An 18,645-nucleotide genomic window follows, 5' to 3' on the forward strand; every position below is an offset into this window, starting at 1 on the left:
TTTCTGCTGTAATGTCATCTTTATACAGTCTTTGTTATTACAAATATGACCTTATTTGGAGCCTTGCAAGCACCTCATACAGTAGAAAGACAGAAGGCCTTGTGCTTAGACTGTACTTTCAAGGAAAGGAGAGATTTCCCAAGATGAAAAGGAGGAGGTCACCCTCTCTGTGTAGAAGTACGTAGGGCGAGAAAGGCGAGCCAAATGAATGAGCATCTGGTAAGCTCCTACTATGCGTCCAGCACTTTGCTGAAAGATAGGAATACCAGAAAGAGCCAAAGGAGGTCCCTTGAGGAGCTTGTAGTCTCCAGGGAGAGACAGCATGCAAACAACCTTGTACAAACAAGACACAGATCAGGTAAGTTGGAGGGAAGGATCAAGACAGATGGAAGGCACTGACTGGGAACAGAATGACCGTCTGGCCTCAATCACACACATAGGGGACTGATTTCTGCTTCTCTGTATCTCTCCACTGCCTGGCACATAAATGAGGCATGCGGCGGTACAGTGCATAGAGTACTCATTCTGCAGTCACAAGGACCAGAGTTCAAATCTAGACTCGGACACTTAATCCTGGGCCAATCACTTAGCCTGCCTGCCTCACTTTCCTCAACTGTAAAATAAGAATCATAGCAGCTCCTACCTTCTGAGGTTGTTGTAAAGATCCAAGTGTAAAGTGCTTAATGTGGTGCCTGGCACATAGTGGGGGCTATCTGAATGTTTATTTCTTCCCTCTCCCCTTGTTGAGTGAATGAATGTTGGGGTAGAAAGGGTTTATCCTGAGATGTACTTTGAGGAGATGAGTCACAGAACCATATTTCTGGAGCCAGAGAAGACTTTGGGAAACATTCTGTCCAAGGCCTCACTTTCCGGATGATGAAGCTGACCCTCAAAGAGGGGGAAGGGGCCCGCCCATGAACCCACACGCAGCAAGAAACAGAGCTGGGATTTGAACCTGGGACCTCTGCCTCCAGGCCCTGGGCTCGCTCCATGGCCCTGAACTGCCTCCCCATGTGTCATCAATCATTCCTAGTACGCATCACTGGAGGCAGCACTGGGATGAGGCCCTGGCTCTTGTGGGCTGATGGGTTTCGTGTGCACTTATGACAAGGGATGTGGACAGAGTTTTCCAGATGGAACTCACTAACCCCACTGACGCCTGTCCCCTGATGGTAGGGGGATGAGCCATACTTTTCTGATGGCTCACTCAGCCCGGGTTCTGCCAGCGGCCCATCCCCGTCCATCCCTGCAAGGGTCACAGAGCTCAGGCCAGACCAAATCTTCAGGCTCTTCCCAGAGACAGGTGGGATCAGGGGTGGCCGCTCAGAATTCAACCTTTACGGGACCCCAGGAAGGTTTTTCCACCTCCCCTTCAAGCCCCAGTTATTGCCCTGGGACTCTTTAGCTCAGAAAAAAGCCAAGCCCAACCCGCAGCAAGTGTGGGGCTGCTCAGCAGGCCTGAGAGGGCTGAAATGTGGTCTAACCGCATTTCACCCAGAGTGGGAGAAGTCCCAGGTGTTGTTTCTGCTAATCTGATAGAGTAAGGGCCATAAATCCTGCCTAGCCCTTCAGCAGGGGGTATGGCTGGGGCTCAGGGCCCATGTGGGGCCTGCTTTACAAGGGCATGGGAGCCAGCAGGGAGCCCCTCCCCTGCTGCCAGAAGCCAGTAAAGAAACTGAGGGAACTATCAGCTGGGGACAGAGAATGGGCAAAAGGGCCAGTGGGTGCAAGGGTCACAGAATCCTCAAATGCCAGAACTGGAGGCAAGCTGAAAGCCAGTTGAATCCCATGCCTGTGTTTTACAGAGGGCACCCCCCATTTTTGCAGAGCATTCAGACTTGGAAACATTTTTACAGCTCTGTGAAGCAGACCAAAGATCCATAGCTCCAAGGGACCTCAAAGGCCATCAAGTGCCACCTCCAATGTATTACAGATCAGGAAACTGAGGTGCAGGGATGTTCAGTGACTTGGTCAGAGTCACAGGTAAGACAGACAGGATTTGAACTCAGGTCCTCTGACTGCTGCTCCAGGGTCCTTTCAGCTATCCCATAGAACCCTGGGGCACAGGCTCACAAACACAGCTGGAGGGAGCTTGGACATAGGCTCATCCCAAAGCCCTTGTTTCATAGATGGCAAAACAAAAATCTCCCATTTCCATATCAAGCATTAAGGCTTCCCCAGCTCTGTGCTGTCACTGCCAAGCAAAGGATTCCCAAGGTACAGATCAGAGCCTGAGGTTGGAAGGGACCTCCCCCAGTCCATCCCTCTCATACTACAGAACTCAAGTGACTTGCCCAAGGTCATAGAGTGAGTTAGTTAGTGGCAGGGCTGGGATTGAGGCCCAGAACTTTTCAGTCCCAATTCAGTGGACAGTCTATGACACCATGTCCCCTCTTGTCTGGGAATGCACAGGGAACAAAGCTTGCTCCCTCCCTCCCAATGAGCAAGGTTATAGCAGGACCCTCCAGAAACATATGGCAACAGGGGTGGGTAGAAGCCCTAGTGACTGACCCCTCCTTCCAGGGAACTTGGGCTGGGGTGCAAAGAGGTTCTGAGGGACCAGGACAAGAAAGGGGGTTTCTGCTACGCCAAAGGAAAAAGACCAAAGAAGGGACAGAACCTTCATTTGGAGTGGAGGAGACAGTGATGCCTGATGGTCAGGAAAAGCCAGAGCTGCTCAGGTCTCATTTCCTTTTTGTTTCCTCTGCCAAGAAGAGAGACCTTTGCCCTAGAAAGGACATTAGAGGAATGGAGAGTTAATATCCAACATTAATTAGGAGCCAGTAGGAGAGAACAGCCCCTGATGAGTTCAAGTCCCTTGGCCCAGATGAATGACATCTACCAGTCCACACAGGCAGATGGGACGACTGAGCTGCTGGAAAGAACTGAAAGATCACAGAAAAGGGAAGATGTGCCACCGTACTAAGAAAGACAAGTGTCTGGATTTGCAAGGGAAGTGAGTCCACAAACAATATATGTCAGTGAGCTTGACTTCACTTCCTGGGGAAATTCTAGAAGAGCTCATGAGAGCAGATTGGTGAGAACCCAGATCTAAGAGAGCTTGTCACACCACATGCATGTCCTTAGTAAAGGCTGTCATTTCTTACTGATCTTATCCATCGAGAAAGGGAAGTGCTTGTCCAACAAGCCAGCTGGCTTCATGCCACCTTCACCTCGTCTCCTCTTTGACAGATGACAGGAATGCTGAAGATGTAGTTTACCTGGATTTTAGCAAAGACGTGGAAGAATTATCTCCTGTTATACTCATAGAGCAGCTGAAGAGGTGAAGACTTATCAGTGACCCAACTGGATGGATGCACAATGGAATGATGACCAGAACCAGAGAGTTGCTGCCAATGGTTCAATGTCACCATGGCAGGAGGTCTCAGTGGAGTGCCCCAGGGATCTCCGCTCAGTCCACTGCTGCTTAACATCTTCTCCATGACGTAAACAAATGTACCGATCGTCTGCTCATCAGATTTGTGGGGCCATGAAACTGACAGAGAAAGTAAATGGAGTACGTGACAGAATGAGGTAACAAAGGACCTCGAGAGGCTCCATCGAGCCTCAGGCTGAATCCACTCAGATGAAACTCAGCTGGTATCAATGCAGCCTTGATCCCTCAGTCTAATCAGCCTCAGCAGCACAAGATGGGGGAGGCCTGGGGAGACTTCCATCATTCTGGAAAAGATTAGAGCATTAGCGTGGACTTCAAACTCAAATATGAGTAAACAGTGGTACCTGGTACCCCCCAAAAGCAAATGGGCTCTTGGGCTGCATTGAGAACAGGAAACAGCATCCTGCCCTCATTAGAGCTCACCAGGTGTTCTGACTGACACAAGAGCTCACTTGTCTGCAGTTCTGGGCACCGTGGCTTAAGTAGGACCTCGATAGGATGTAGAATGTCCAGAAGAGGCTACCAGACTTGTGAATGGCCTTCAGTCCATGACATATGAGGACTGGAGGAACAAGGGACTTTTAGGAAGGTGGCAGGAACATGAGAACTCTCAAGTACTTGAAGGGTATCATGAGGAGGAGGGCTCAGCCTTGTTCTCTTGGTCCCAGAGAGGAAAAACCAGGAGAAAGGGAAGAAGTTTCAAGAAGACAATATCAGGACAAATATCCCTGAACTGAGAGAGAGCTGCACCAAAATAGGAAGGCCGGATGGGGGTGGTGAGGTGGGCGGCCCCCTTGCTGGGGATCATCAAGCAGAGATTGGATGACCACTTGTCAGGGACAGACAGAGAGGATTCCTATTGTGGAAGGGTTGGATTAAAGGACCACTGATATCCCTTCCAGGTCTAAAGTCTGTGAACCTGTGATTCTGGGACCACTGTTCAGCCTGGTCAGGATGCCGGCAAATGAGGCCCTGGGGCCAGAGACAGAACTGGAGGAGGTGTGCAGAGGTACCTGGGAGAACACTCTCTGTGCCATCCTGCTATGGCCATACCTGGCATGGAAGTGGCCAGGAGCACTGAGCTTCCTTCTGGAACATTTCAGTACTGATCAGTTGGTGACAAGACAACACATTCAGCTCAAGTAAAACTCTCTGCACCTACCTTTCAGGAGAATAGGAAGCACATTCAGGGAGGGAAGAAAGGCTATCCTTCCCTTACCGAAGAAACACAATACAGGTAACTCATGGGTAATCCAGCAACATATCTCTGTCCTCACTCACCCCAAGATGTTCTTGTGAACTCTAGAAGGACTTTCCTCCTGAACACAGCCAACCTCAGCATCAAAGCCTGGATACAAAGTCCTTGGGACTCTCTTGTTTCTTACCACAGTGATGCTTTGAAGGATGAGGCAAACCCATGTCTTTCTCATAAGGCATTCAGTGATTGTTCAAGAGACTCCATAAAACCCTTTGTTTCACATGGATCAGCCACAGGATGATGTGGTGTCATGGGTGATGTCTATGGCAAGGTTGCCTTCAGAGTGATTCAGGAGGGCCTACTCATCACTGCTGGATTTTAACTGGAGGCACTGTAAATGAACAAATATAGTGAATGGAAGCCATGAAAAAGAAAGTAGAAGCAACCCAGCAAAGAGCAGAGCGGTTCTTAAAAGCAAAGATTTTCTTTCTCACAAGCATGAAAAAATATGGATGAGAAAAAAGACTCTTATGAGAGCAAGGAGCCGAATTGAGTAGGCAAGAAGGAGAGGAAGGGATTTGGGGCAGCCCAAGGATCAAGTCTCCCCCTGGGTCATAAAGAGCCACCATCCAGAAGGCATCACCAAGGGAAGGACTACGTGGGTCATTCACGGTGGCCATTCACAGAATGAACCCAAGAACAGAGCTCAGCACTGTATTAAATTAAAAACAGTAATAGCTGGTACAAACCAAGGACAGTGGAGTATTTGCCTTGAACAAGTTGTTTGTCCACAGCACAACCAGAGTGAGCTCCACCATCACAGAAGCCCAGATCTAGAGCTGGAAGTCCAGCCACTCCATTTGACAGGTGAAGAACCTGACACCCAGAGCAGAAAAATGATGCGTCAAGGTCCCAGAGCTAATCATGGTCAGGGCCAGAAACTGAACCCAAGTACTCTGGCTCCAGAGATTGAAACCACAGACTTTAAAGAAACTCTCCTCTCTGTGCCTCAGTGGGACTTTATCCAATGACCATAACTTGTGGACGTCTAGAATATTGTTGGTGATAGCCATTCTCTTATCTCCCTAACGAGGGAGCAAAGTTAGCATTTATTGTTAATAATATGAATAACAGTGCAATATTTCTCATAGTTTTAATAAGGTGGCCTCTTATGCTAGGCACAGACAGTACTACCTTGATCTCTTTTTGCATTGATACCTTTTGTTAGTGTATCACTTTCATTCCGGAAGCTCTTTCTACCCTCTTTGCTCCCAAGTGAGCCAGTCATTCCTTATATCAAAGAATTAAAAAAGAAAGGAAGGAAGGAAGAAATAAAGGGAGAAAGGAAGGAGGGAAGGAAGGAAGGAAGGAAGGAAGGAAGGAAGGAAGGAAGGAAGGAAGGAAGGGAGGGAGGGAGGGAGGGAGGGAGGAAGGGAGGGAGGGAGGGAAGAAGGGAGGAAGGGAGGGAGGGAGGGAGGAGGAAAGGCAGATGTTCATCAAACCTAAATAGCAGACAGTCATTGTTTCTCACCTCTGCAAAGTAGGAAGGCAGTTGGTTTTTTTACCTTTTCCTTAAATCTAAACTTGGTCATTCTAAGCAATAATATCTGGTTTTGTTCCTATTGTCCTTTCTGTTTTCAGAAACATATGGACTGTTTTCCTGGTTCTGTATCCTTTGCTCTATGTCTGTTCGTGTTCCCCTGCTTCTCTAAATTCTTTCTATTTGTCAGTTCTCACAGCCTAGAAATACAGGGTTGGAGGGCGTGGCAAGTCCACCCTTATGCTATTGGCTGCATGGCCCACAATTGTTTAGCTACCCCCCAATCAGTAAACACTGAGAGCAGTTTTTTCATGAGTTGTTGGGGAGTGGAGGTGGAGACTTAAATAAAAATTTTAAAAATTGTTCACATAGTGGCCAATCTTTGGTGACAAATTTCTTGACACTAAGCTAGGATGTCCCCTCCCCAGGATGACAGCTGTGCAGACCACTCCTGAGTTTGCTCCGAGAGCCTTTGAAGCTAGGGAGAAGCTTCTAAAGTCTGTGATCTGTTGAACCTTTGTTGGGTAAAGGAGGTGCTAGGGACTTGTCTGAGCTGATCAGTTTGGAGTGCAAGGTGTAGGCATTCAAGGGGTTCGTTGACAAAGCTGACATTTCCCTGTGTTTAAGTTGTCACCTTGACCAGGATGCACAGGAGGCCATAGCCGCTGATCAGAGGTATGGAGTGTGTCTGTAGCTGGGCCAATAGTTATCCAGAGAAGGAGAGAGGAAGGATGGGAGTGACTAGGTCCCTCTGTCTCTACAGCTATCAGTCAGACTAAGGAGAGTAAGAGAAAGAAACAAGATAGCCAAGGATAGAGAGCTATGGAGAAGCAGGGGATAGACCACCCTTAAGTAGGATTCTAGGACTTTAAATGTGATTTTTAATTTTTTCCGTAATTGTATTTCACAATAATTGGCTTCCTTTGTAATCCTACACAATGTTTTATGCATTTAAAACTTAACAATAATTACTAGCATTTACATGTGATTCTGAAATTGGTAAATCACTTCTCAAGTATTGTTCCATTTAGTCTTCACAAAAACCATGAGAGGAGGGCCTTTTATTTTCATCATTTTACAGATGAGGAAACTGAGGCTACAAGTTAAGTGATATACCCAGGGTGAGTTAGGAAGTCAACAAACACTTACTATGTGCCAGAAGGTAGCCAGTCCTCACAAGGCAGCAGTTCCACGTCCTGATGGCCTCCTCTGGACCCTGCACAGATTGTCAACATCCTTCCTACAACATGGTACCCAGAACACTCCAGAGGAGCCAGGACCTGCTCAAGGCACAGAGGGATTCTCCTCTTCCTGGTCCTGGATACAAACTCACCCTCTCCCCATGCTGCCCAAAGGGACCTCTTTTGTCTTGTTTGCTATATAATACAGTTGACTCAGACTGAGCCTGTAGTCCGCTAACCCCCCAGAGTTCTGCAGACTGACTTCCGGCCTTCAGTAACCATCTGACTCTTAGATTTACAGCCCTCTCATATTCCAGGGATAAAAATCCTACTTATTATCCAATATTAATCCACTGATTTGAGTCTGTTAATTCATGATTTAAATTATGTGAACTGAACCTCCAAGTTGAAAGAAACTTCAGACCTGACCGGAACAGGAGATCCCTCTATGGGTCTTTAGATGAGACTTTAAACCTCCTTTTGAGGAACTCTAGTAATGGGGAAATCACCTCCACTACAGTTTGATTAAATGCATGGTGCAAAAATGGGTGAAAGTACACAGTGAGTTTTGCAGCATCACTTGTCTTCACTGGGGAACAACTGCCTGAGGCCTCATGGCTCTCAGGCCTATGTATGGGTACACTTACCCAGTGAGGCTGGAGACCAATTACCAGGAAGCCGGAGGGCAAGAGAGGAACCCTAAGCCATCTCTGAATCTCCAAGCTCAGAGACCAACCCATATCTAACAGAGGCTCCCCCATGACATCCTCCCTGAAGAGTGGATATCCAGCCTCTGCTTGAAGACCTCCAAGTATGGGGAGCTCAGCACTTGCCCAGGTTGGCCTCCTTTGGGACGATGTTCTGTGTTAAGAATATTTTCTTTTTTATCATCGGAAACTGCCTTCCAGTAATGTGTTCTGTCCACTGCACTACCTAGCTCCTCCCACCAGATCAGACAAATGGAATTGCCAGAGCCCTGAGATATAAGGGGATTTCCTCAGTCACACAGCAAGTCAAAGACAACACTTGAACTCGAGTACTTCTGCCTCCAAGGCCAGATCGATGGTCGTTGCTCTGTGCCGCCTCTCATGATAGCTATGACTGTATCTCTCTTACAGATGGGGGAGCGGAGCCTCAGAAAGTGTGTCATTATTCATTATTCGCATTTCTAAACCACTTTAAGATTTATAAGGTCATTCCCAAGTGTTAGACTCCATCCGTCTTCTCTACTACACTAACATAAGTAGTACAGGGCTGTGGCTCCCATTTATGGACAAGGGGGTAGGCTCAGATAAAGCAAGAGACTTGCTGAAATCACGCCTCCAGTGAGTGGCTGGGCTGGGTGGCCAGCTCAGTCATCTGTCTCCAAGTCCAGGCTTCCTCCTCACCATCGACCTGAGAGCTGAGATGGTACCAGCCACTTGTCAGATGTTGCTGATACACTCCACACTCCTCCTCTCTAAGCCCTTAGGAATCTGGGTTGCACTTCTGCTCACTGCCCATGTTAAAGAGCTCCTTGCAACACACATTAAAGAAGCATGTATAAGGAATCCTGAGGGCCAGTCTTCACACCCCCATATTCGTCCTTTCCTTTCCTCATCTATACTGTAGGTATAATAAAGAGTAGGTAAATAAATAGCCTCATAGGAGTGCTGTCAGGAAAGTACCAATGCACCAGTAGGCATTAATTTAGTGCCTACTACATACTGCCATTGTCTTTGTTATTGGGAATAGAAAAGCAGAAGAGAAGCCAAGCCAGATTCCCACACTTGGCGTTAGCATAGGAAACCAGTCAGCTTACTCCTTCCCAAAGAGGCTCTCAGAAACAAAGGGGAGTCACTCCAGAGAGGGCAGAGCCAAGGGGGCGTCACTGGCCAGGGTAGGAGGGCGCACAGTGCCTCTTTGGAGCCTGCCCCGTGCAGCCACCTGGTTTCCATTACTGCTCTGGCATGTTGAAACGAGACCACCACACCACACAGGTGGAAGTGTGAGACTGAGTGCCATTGAAGTCAGGACATTGAGAACTTTCCCAGAATATCACAGTTACAGAAACATCTGGGCTAAATAACACCATGCCGATCCACTGCAAAAATGAACAGTGTTTCTAAATACTGGCCATTTGTTTCTCACTTCTCAGGTAGTTGGGAGTTGGTGATGGCTGGGGCTCCCCCTGGTCAGACTCAGAATGGCAGGGTGGGAAAGACCCTGGTCAGAGGGACACCCCCCACACTCTCACTGAACATTCACAGAGTCTCTAAGCACTGGAGTGGACATCAGAGGAGGGAAGTCTAAGATCCCTGTCCTCAGGAAGCTTAGAGTCTAGTGGAGAGACATGGTTTTTGTGATGCTTCTGTGGACCAGTGTTCACCTCTCTCTGGGCCCTCCCTCATCTGTCCGTACTGCCCATCCCGTGACTCATCCAAGGCCACCCATGTCCATACCTTCCAATAAATCCTCCCCCAAGGACCCATCCAGGGCCTGGAAACCTTTCTTCTATTTCTCATAGGATGGGGAGGGGACCACAGGGTCACCCTCACCTTGTCTATCTACTGGCCCCAGTTCTCAATGCAAGGCCAGTTCACCTCCATTTCTAATCTTAACTGTCCTTCCGAAGGTTCCCTTAGGTCATCGCAGATAACATGTCACAGTTTAATTTTGAGAATCTCTATCAAACTCAATCCAATCCAACAAATATTTACTATATGCAAGACCCTGTCATTGTCGCTTAGAGGAACGTGCATGAGAAATTATCGTCTCTGCCCTCACATCCATTGAATTCACCAAATATCTATTGAGTACTTAATGTGGGCCAGGAACTGGAATGTTCTGCACACCAGGATTCCGAAAGCAAAGGAAATAGTCCTTGTCCTTGAGCCCCCGACATTCTTCTGAGGTTTGCAAGGTAAATATAAGTAAATACGTACAAAGTTCCTGCCAGATACAAGCAAAGTAACCGTGCTCGGAGTCTGGGGATCCCTTTGGCTTTAATAAAAAGTTCATGGAAGGGAGGAATGTGAAATAAAACTGGAAAAGCCATGCAGTCCAAGGACAACAATGAGGGACATACACAAGCACAAGGAAAAATGTTGCAGGAAAGGAGACATCTAGATAAAGTGTCCTAGGAAAATGTGGAGAGGCAGAGGCCACTTTCCACTGGGGTGATCAAGAACAGCCTCCTGGTAGAGGCAACCCCACATCCAGGTCTTGAAAGAAGACAAAGACGGAGGCTACCCTGGACATGGGAGACAAAGCAGGGCAATCGCGCAAAGGCAGACAAAGGTCTCCATCAGGCAAGCAGAGATTTACATGAGAATCAGGAGAGAGATGAGGACCGAATGCAGAGTTGTGAGCAGAGATGATCCTTGGAACCATGAGAACTGATGAGATTACCAAGGAGTCCATACAGGGAGAAAAGAAATAAGGGCCCAGGGCAGAGTGCTCAGGAACATCCAGGCTGAGGAAAGGCAAGGTAGAAGACAGCCCAATAAGAGAGACTTGGAGAAGGGCTCAAAGAGAGCAGAAAGTAGGGAAAGAGCCAAGTCACAAAAGCCAGCAGAAGAGGAAATGTTCAGGAGGGATAAGATGGTCAGTGAAGTCAAAAAGTGCAGAGTTTAGACAAGGGCTAAGCTCCAAGGAGATCAAAGGAAGACAAAGGGGGGTCTCATATATACAAATATCCAAGGCAGTTCTTTTGGTGAGGATAAGGAATTAGAAGTAGAGGCGATGCTATCTGTTAAAGTACATCTGAGAAAGTTCTAGGATGTGGATATAATGGAATTCTACTGGACTCTCAGAAATGAGGAGGAGGATGATTTCTGATGAACCTGGGAAGATGTCCATGAATAGAGTGAAGTAAATGGATTCAGGAGAACAGTTTGTTCGATGACAACAGGGCATTTACATAGCCCTGTGATGTTTGCAGAGCACTTGACAATCACCATTTGATCCCTGTAACAACTTGAGGAGATAGGTGCTATTATTTTAACAGGAGGAGAAACTGAAGCAGGCAGGAGTTAGGTGGCTGGCCAGGGTCACACAGCTAGCAACTGCCTGAGGTCAGATTCGAACTCAGGCCTTCCTGATTCCAAGTCCAGTACTCTACCTACTGTACCACCAGCCACTATGGCTCAATGCAATGGCCATCCACCATCCCAAGAGCCTCATGACGAAGGGGATTTCCTCAGAGTCACACAGCAAGTCAAAGACAGGATTTGACCTTATACTACTTACCTCGTAGCAGAGTAGTTAGGGATTCTTGGGGCAGATTGTGTGTGTGTGTGTGTGTGTGTGCACGCATCTGTTTATACATAGGTGCACAAGTGTGTGTAGACATGTCCAAAGCAGGAATTTGTGTGGATATGTATGTTTCTTATGAGAGCATTTTTTTCCCAGTTAGGAAAGAGGGAAGAGAGAGGTAGATTTTTTTATATATGGGGGAAAATGTAAATAAAAAATTTCACTGAAGACAGAGAGGAAGAGGAGCAGGAGCATGTGGCAATGAAGACATCTTCCATTTTAGTTGGGGGGTTGGGATGCAGACCATGGTGAATCATAGTGGACTGGAGCTGGGGCTGGACCTGGGAGACTCTGTCTTGTCACAGCATGACCTTGGGAGCACTGGGACCTTGGGGAAGTTGTTTTACATCTGTGAGACTCAGTTTCTTCACCTGTAAAGTGGAGTTAAAAATAACATTTGCCTTCAGGAGTGTGGTGTAACTCAAATGAGAAAGTGTATCCAAAGAGCTTGGAAAACCTGAGACCATCACAGGAATGGGAGCTTCTGTAAATGCTTTTAGGCTAGGTGGCAGGGAAAGGAGAAGCAAGCAGTGGTGAGGAAGCCACGGCAACGCATGGACACAACCCCTTCAGGACCTGGGCCATGGTGAGAAGAGGGAAACTCGAGGAAACATGAGGGTCTCAGAGTCAAGGGAAGCTTCGGGCCTAGGAGGAGATGTGAGCGCTCATGAGCAAAAATAACTATGCGAATGTATCTGTGTAACGTGTGTGTATACACATATCTGTACAGCACTGACCACTCTGGTCCCATCATCTGAAGACCACATGTAACCTCTTCCACTCCCTTGCAGGGTTCTCTGGTCCCTTTAATGAGATCAGGGTGACTGAGCCTTCTACCAATGGCTCTGGTCCTCATTGATAGCATTCCCTTAAGTGTTGGGAGATGATTCACCGCACCCCAGTTCCATTTAACCACTCACAGTTGGCTGAACTTTTCAAAGGAATATTTACTTCAAAAGTAATAATATACAAACTTACTCTCCCAACACTTAATAATCCTCCATACATACACACATACACACACAGACACACACACACACACACACAAACACACACATACACACACACACACACACACATACACTTTCTACCACTTCAGTCTTTGGGATAGGGAGACAGTGCTAAGGTTACAGCTTAGTTCACTCCCTATATGACAGCCCCAGTTTCTAGTCTAAAGCTCCCCTTGGACTCAAGTCCCACCCAACCTGGTTTCTCAAGGTTTCTCCCTTGCTGAGTTGGTTGGTTGCACTGTGCCTACCCTTTGATCCAGCAATACCATAATTTTATGTCTGTACCCCAAAAAGTTCAGAGGAAAAGTAAAAGGGCTCACATGTACAAAAATATTTATAGGAGCTCTTTTTGTGGTAGCAAAGAGTTGGAAATTGATGAGATGCCCATCATTTAGGGAATGACTAAACAAGCTGTGCTGTATGATTGTGATGGATTTCTATTGTACTATAAGAAAGGACAAGTTGGGTGATTTCAGAAAAACTTGGTAAGATCCATATGAAGTGATGCAAGAGGAGTGAAAAGAACTGGGTGATTTTTGTGCATAGTAACATGATGATCAACTGTGAAAGCCTTGGCTACTCTGATCCAGACAATGACCCAAGACACTTCCAAAGAACTCATGATGAAAAATGCTACCTGCTTCCAAAGAAAGAACTGGGGAACTCTGAGGGCAAATTGAAGCACAATTTCCTCTCTTCCCTTCTAGTTCTTGCTTTTTGTGACACAGCTAATGTGGAAATATGTTTTACATGATATCACATCGTGATTGACATCACATTGTTTGACTTCTCAGTGGGTGGGGGAGGAGTGGGATGGAATTTGGAACTCAAGTGTGTGTGTGTGTGTGTGTGTGTGTGTGTGTGTGTGTGTGTGTATTAAAGATGCTATTTCTGCCTCAGGCCACTTCAGAGGGCATGGCCCTACCTACTAATGAAGTTCCATGAGTTCTTTTCTTACCCAACTACCAGGACACATCTAGTCTCTTTCTCCTGCTTATGTTGACCCCTGTGTGACCTGCCAAAGGCTCCATGATAAGTCCTGCTCTTGAATCACCAATGTCTTCCTATCTGTGGATTCCTTCTACGCTGACTTCCAACATACGCTAGCATCATTTATCAAAATAGATAGATAGATAGACAGATAGATACATAGGCAGACAGATAGATAGATAGACAGATAGATGGACAGATAGATACATAGATACAGATAAATACATAGATACACATGACAGGAAGATAGATAGATAGATAGACAGACAGATAGATAGACAGATAGATAGACAGACAGATGAATAATTCACTAGAACCCACCATCCCTTCCAGACATCATCCTCTATTTCTCCTCCCTTTGTTCTTTTTAGGACGCCCATTCCCACTTGAATACAGGCTCCAATTATGAAACAGGAAATCCAGCCCCATGAACAACTGTGGTGTTGGCATTACCGCTAAAGCACAGCCAGAACTTTTCTTCCCAGTGGGCAAATGTACCTCCTAACAGCGTCAGTATCCCTGAGACATTCATCAAACCTAGTGAATGAAGGGGAGTCTGTGATCCAACTTCACCCACTTCCTTGGGAATGCCCAGGTATTTTTGCTCATTCTGACATAAAGGATCAGGTTCGTTATAAAATCCAAGGGTAGAAGGCGATATCCTCTCAGGGACAGAAACTCTCGGCCTTCCCCAGGGTTCCGCAGGCAACATGAGCCCAGAAATGGGACTTTGAGCCTGGCCTGGAGATTCTCATTCCACAACCCACCCACACTCCAGTTTCCTCCAGCATCCCAGACCAAGTTAAAGGCAGGTGGGGCTGCTTCCTGCCGAAGTCTAGAGATGGTCTATAAAGGCTTCGTATGCCTGAGTTCACTTCCCATGCTTGCCCCTGTCCAGCTTCCTGGTCATATCAGGCAAGGCATTTGAGCTCATAGAGGTCTCCAGGCAGGATGTGATTAACTCTGCCTGCTAATGGAATTAGTGAGGGCCCTCATTCTAAGCTACATCACCAAGGCAGATCCAATTCCTTTCCTCTGCTCATGCTGGCGTCTCTGTGGACTTTTGAAGGTTGGCTGATGGACAAGTTCATATTGGTTCCCAGCAATCACGTGCCCCCATCGTATACCCATGGAGAAAAGAGGGGAGGGAATCTTGAAGACTGACACACCTCCAAGAGTAGTGGTGGGGAGAGCACTTTGTGAACCTCACAACACTCAACAAATTGAGTTTCTGCTGGGATGAATTTACAAGGCCCCAGAAAGGGGACTTGGAAAAGCCATGGTCACTCAGGTGTTAATGGTTCATGTATTCATGCCTCCCGAAGCGTCTGTGAGGTCTGTAGTGTTAACCAGCCCCCATCTGGTACCTGAGGAAACTGAGGTTCAAAGAAATTTGAATGAATCACAGGGGATTGCCCCATGGGGTCTGCTTATCTGCCCCAGAGCCAAGACTGGCACTGCCCAGATTGTCAATGTCATTCCAAATCTTGCCATGGGGTTTGGGGGCAGGGGATGGAGACTACATACATACACACTGGGGATAAAAAGAAAAGCTTTCAAGGAGCTCCCAACCTAATGGGGGAGATGACATACAGCAACAGATCAAAACAGCCTGCTCACAGCACTAAGTGAAAAATCAGCAGGAGATCAGAAAAGGATTCCTATACAAAGTGCGACCGAAGCAGGGACTTCAGAGAAACAAGAGGATCCAGGAGGCCAAGATGAGGAGGCTGAGTCTGCCAGGCATGGGGGCCACTGGAGAAAATTTTCAGAGCCAAGAAATGGAGAGGGAGGCCAGGGTCACTGGATCCCAGAGCATGTCTATGTATTGGAAGGGGAGGATGGGTGTATAAGACAGAAGAAAACCAGAAAATCAATATTGTATGTCATAGGACTATGGAGAGATTCTCTGAATATTGTAAGGAACCCACTCTGAGTCTTTTCTGGATATATTAATTTGTAAGCCACACATGTGTAGACATGTGCATACATACATAGATATATACGTTGTGTATTGTGTGTATATGTTTTACACACATATGTGTTTTCCTTCACTAGAATTTGAGCTCCTTGAGGGAGAGACAAGTGTTTTTGCCTAGTCCCAACTCTTGGCATAATGTCTTGGTACAAAGAAAGGCTTCAAGAGAGCTTGAAAGAGAATTGGCGGTTGGTCGATTGAATGAGCTGAGTCTTTTGGTTCATGACTGCAAGGATAAGTGAAGATTTGCCCTGCCCTGGCTGCAAATTGAACCCTGATTACAGAGTGACAATTTGGGAAGGGAGGAATCATGTTTATTCTAACCTCTATCTCCCCACCCCCATATGATGTACAGACCAGCCCAGAAGAGCAGGGAGGAGAGGCTGAGGAAAGGGGGGGTGAGGGGGAGGCACAGATCATTCACGATATGAGTGAAGCCTCTCCATCCTAACACTGTTACCTGCAGTGCCCTTCCCCTACTATCCAATGGCTCAGTCATCCCCATCCTTTCAGGCTAGCTTTCTCCATCCCCTCCACAACACACACAAGACAGCATCCACCTTTCCTCTAAGTCTCTCTTCTCCCCAGGTCCTTTCACCTCACCCATCCTGGTCTTGAGGCCGACAACATTCCGGTCACCTTGGTGGCCAGCAATGCATTTTGATTTTGGCAAAAGAGCTTTATGAGTTTATGGCTCAGAATGGTTTCCTGAGTGAAAAGACTGCCATGAAGGCTTTTCATCATAACAGGATCTTCAATGTAGACCTGTAAGGGGCTTCCCTCATGTTTTCATACAGAGAAACTGAGGCTTTAGAGTTAAGTGACTTGCTCAGGGTCCAAATCTATTCAGTGTCAGAGGCAGACTTTGAACTCAGGTCTTCCTGACTCCAACTTCATCACTTCATCCCTCCAACTCCAGCACACTGCTTCAAAAACAAGTATTTAAGATGCCACAGAATAGGTGTTCATCATATCACCATGTATGTGTTGTAAAGGTCATTAGGACCCCTTTCATACTTATCAAATGGAGTGCTGAGCTCCTCTCTTTCCATACAACATAATTCTAACCTCCTCATCCTGCAGATAAGGAAACTGAGGCTGTAGGGAGGAAGGTGACTTATCCAGGGTCCCACAGCTGGTGAGTGTCTGAGACAGGACTCAAAATCAAGCCTTCTTGGCTCAAGACCCAATACTCTAGCCCCTCTACCACACTACCTGTATTATTTGATGGGGTGCTCCGAGAGCCTGGCACTAAGCATGCACTGAACGGATACTTGTTGATCAATAAGCCTAATGTTGCTGTTCAGCTGTGCCTGACTCTTTCTGGTAGCACAGCGAGCACTTCTGACCTCCATTGTCTCTACAAGTCTGTCCCAGTTCATGGTCGTTGTTTCCATGATGCCATCCATCCATCTTATCCTCCGCCATGCCCTTCTCCTTTTGCCTTCAGTCTTTCCCAGCTTCAGGGCCTTTTCGGATGGGTCCCATCTTTTTTATTATGTGCCCAAAGTATTTAAGCTTCAGGTCAGTATTGATTTTTCCAGTGCGTAGCCGGAATTAATTTCTTTAAGTATTGACTGATTTAAGTATCTCCAAGAGACTCTCCAAAGTCTTCTCCAACACAGTTAAAAAGTATCCATTCTTCAGGCACTCGGTTTTCTCTATGGCCCAACTCTTACAGCCATACGATGCCCCTGGAAAAACCATAGTTCTGATTATACAGACTGTCGTCAGCAAAGTGATGTTTGTACTTTTCAGTCTGCTCAAACTTGTCCTGGTTCTCCTTCCAAGGAATAGGCATCTTTTCATTTCATGGCTGCAGTCACTGCCTGCAGTGATCTTTGACCCAAGAAGATAAAATTGAACAGCGCCTCCATTTCCTCTCCCTCTATTTGCTAGGAAGGGATGGGACCAGATGCCGTGGTCTTCATTTTTTGATTCTGGCTTTCAAACCAACGTTCATGCTCTCCTCTTTCACTCTCATGAAGAGGATTCTTAATCCTTCATCTTTGCCCATCAGAGGGGTATCATCTGCAGATCTGAGATCCCTCCAGGGTCACTGTCTTGTCATGGCACCATGAGCTATGCCGTGCCAGATTACCCAAGGTGAGTGGGTCATAGTGGAGAGTTCTGGAAGAGAAGAAAATGGCAAACCACTCCAGTATCTTTGTCAAAAAAAACCCATGGACAGTACAAAATGATAGAAGAGATGACACTGAAAGATGAGCTCCTTAGGTCAGAAGGTGTCCAACTCACTGGAGAAGAGTGGAGGACAATGACAAAAGGTTCTGGAAGGAATGAAGCATCTGGGCCAAGGCTGAAAGAAGACTCCCCTGGGGAGAGTCAGATGCTGTGAAGGATCTAGGAAGGTAAGGTCCAGGAGCCAAGGAAAGTTGGGTGTGGCTAAACTGGGATCTTCAGAGCCACCATTCACAGCACTTTGGGTTTTCAAAGCACTTCACACATCTTATCTCATTTAATCCTTACAACCACTCAGTAAGGTAGATACTATGATTATCCCCATTTTAGAGATAGGAAACTGGGGCCCAGAAGAGTTCAATGACTTGCCCAGACTCGCACAGCTAGGAAGCATCTGAGGCTGGATTTGAACTCAAGTCTTCCTGCCTCTGGATCCTATATTCTGTCCTCTGTGCCCAGTGCTTAGCAGACTGCCTGGCATGTGAGGAGCTTAATAAACATTTATGGATCATGTCCCTTAGCTGCCTGCACAGCAGTCCCATGGGGTAGGCAGTACACATAGTACCACATCCATTTTATTGGTGAGGAAGCCACAGTCTGGTGGCTCTGGCTCCAGCCCTGACTCTGTCCCAGGCTGTGCCCACCCCCTGCTGCCTCATCTTCAATAGCCTTCAGGTCAGCTTTTTGCTGAACTTCACGGGGTTGGGGGGATCAGGGAGTCTACACTCATCACACCCACAGACCAAACATTTCAAAAACAAGGTAATGTGAGGAAACATTGGTCCATAAAACCCTCTCTCCTTAGTATGAAGAAGCCTGATAGAAACAGCATCAGGAGAAGGAAGGTGAGCTCATT

At 46.9% G+C, this 18,645-nt stretch overlaps 1 non-coding gene across 1 annotated transcript; it reads right to left on the reverse strand.

Moving 5' to 3' along the window:
- Nucleotides 1-16,520: 16,520 nt before the first annotated feature.
- On the reverse strand, nucleotides 16,521-16,649 carry LOC140521902 (U6atac minor spliceosomal RNA). The gene has a single exon (XR_011973177.1). It is a non-coding gene; the product is annotated as a U6atac minor spliceosomal RNA (small nuclear RNA).
- Between the last annotated feature and the right edge of the window lie 1,996 nt (nucleotides 16,650-18,645).

Source organism: Notamacropus eugenii, chromosome 1 (assembly GCF_028372415.1).
Source record: "Notamacropus eugenii isolate mMacEug1 chromosome 1, mMacEug1.pri_v2, whole genome shotgun sequence".
Lineage (NCBI taxonomy): Eukaryota > Metazoa > Chordata > Mammalia > Diprotodontia > Macropodidae > Notamacropus > Notamacropus eugenii.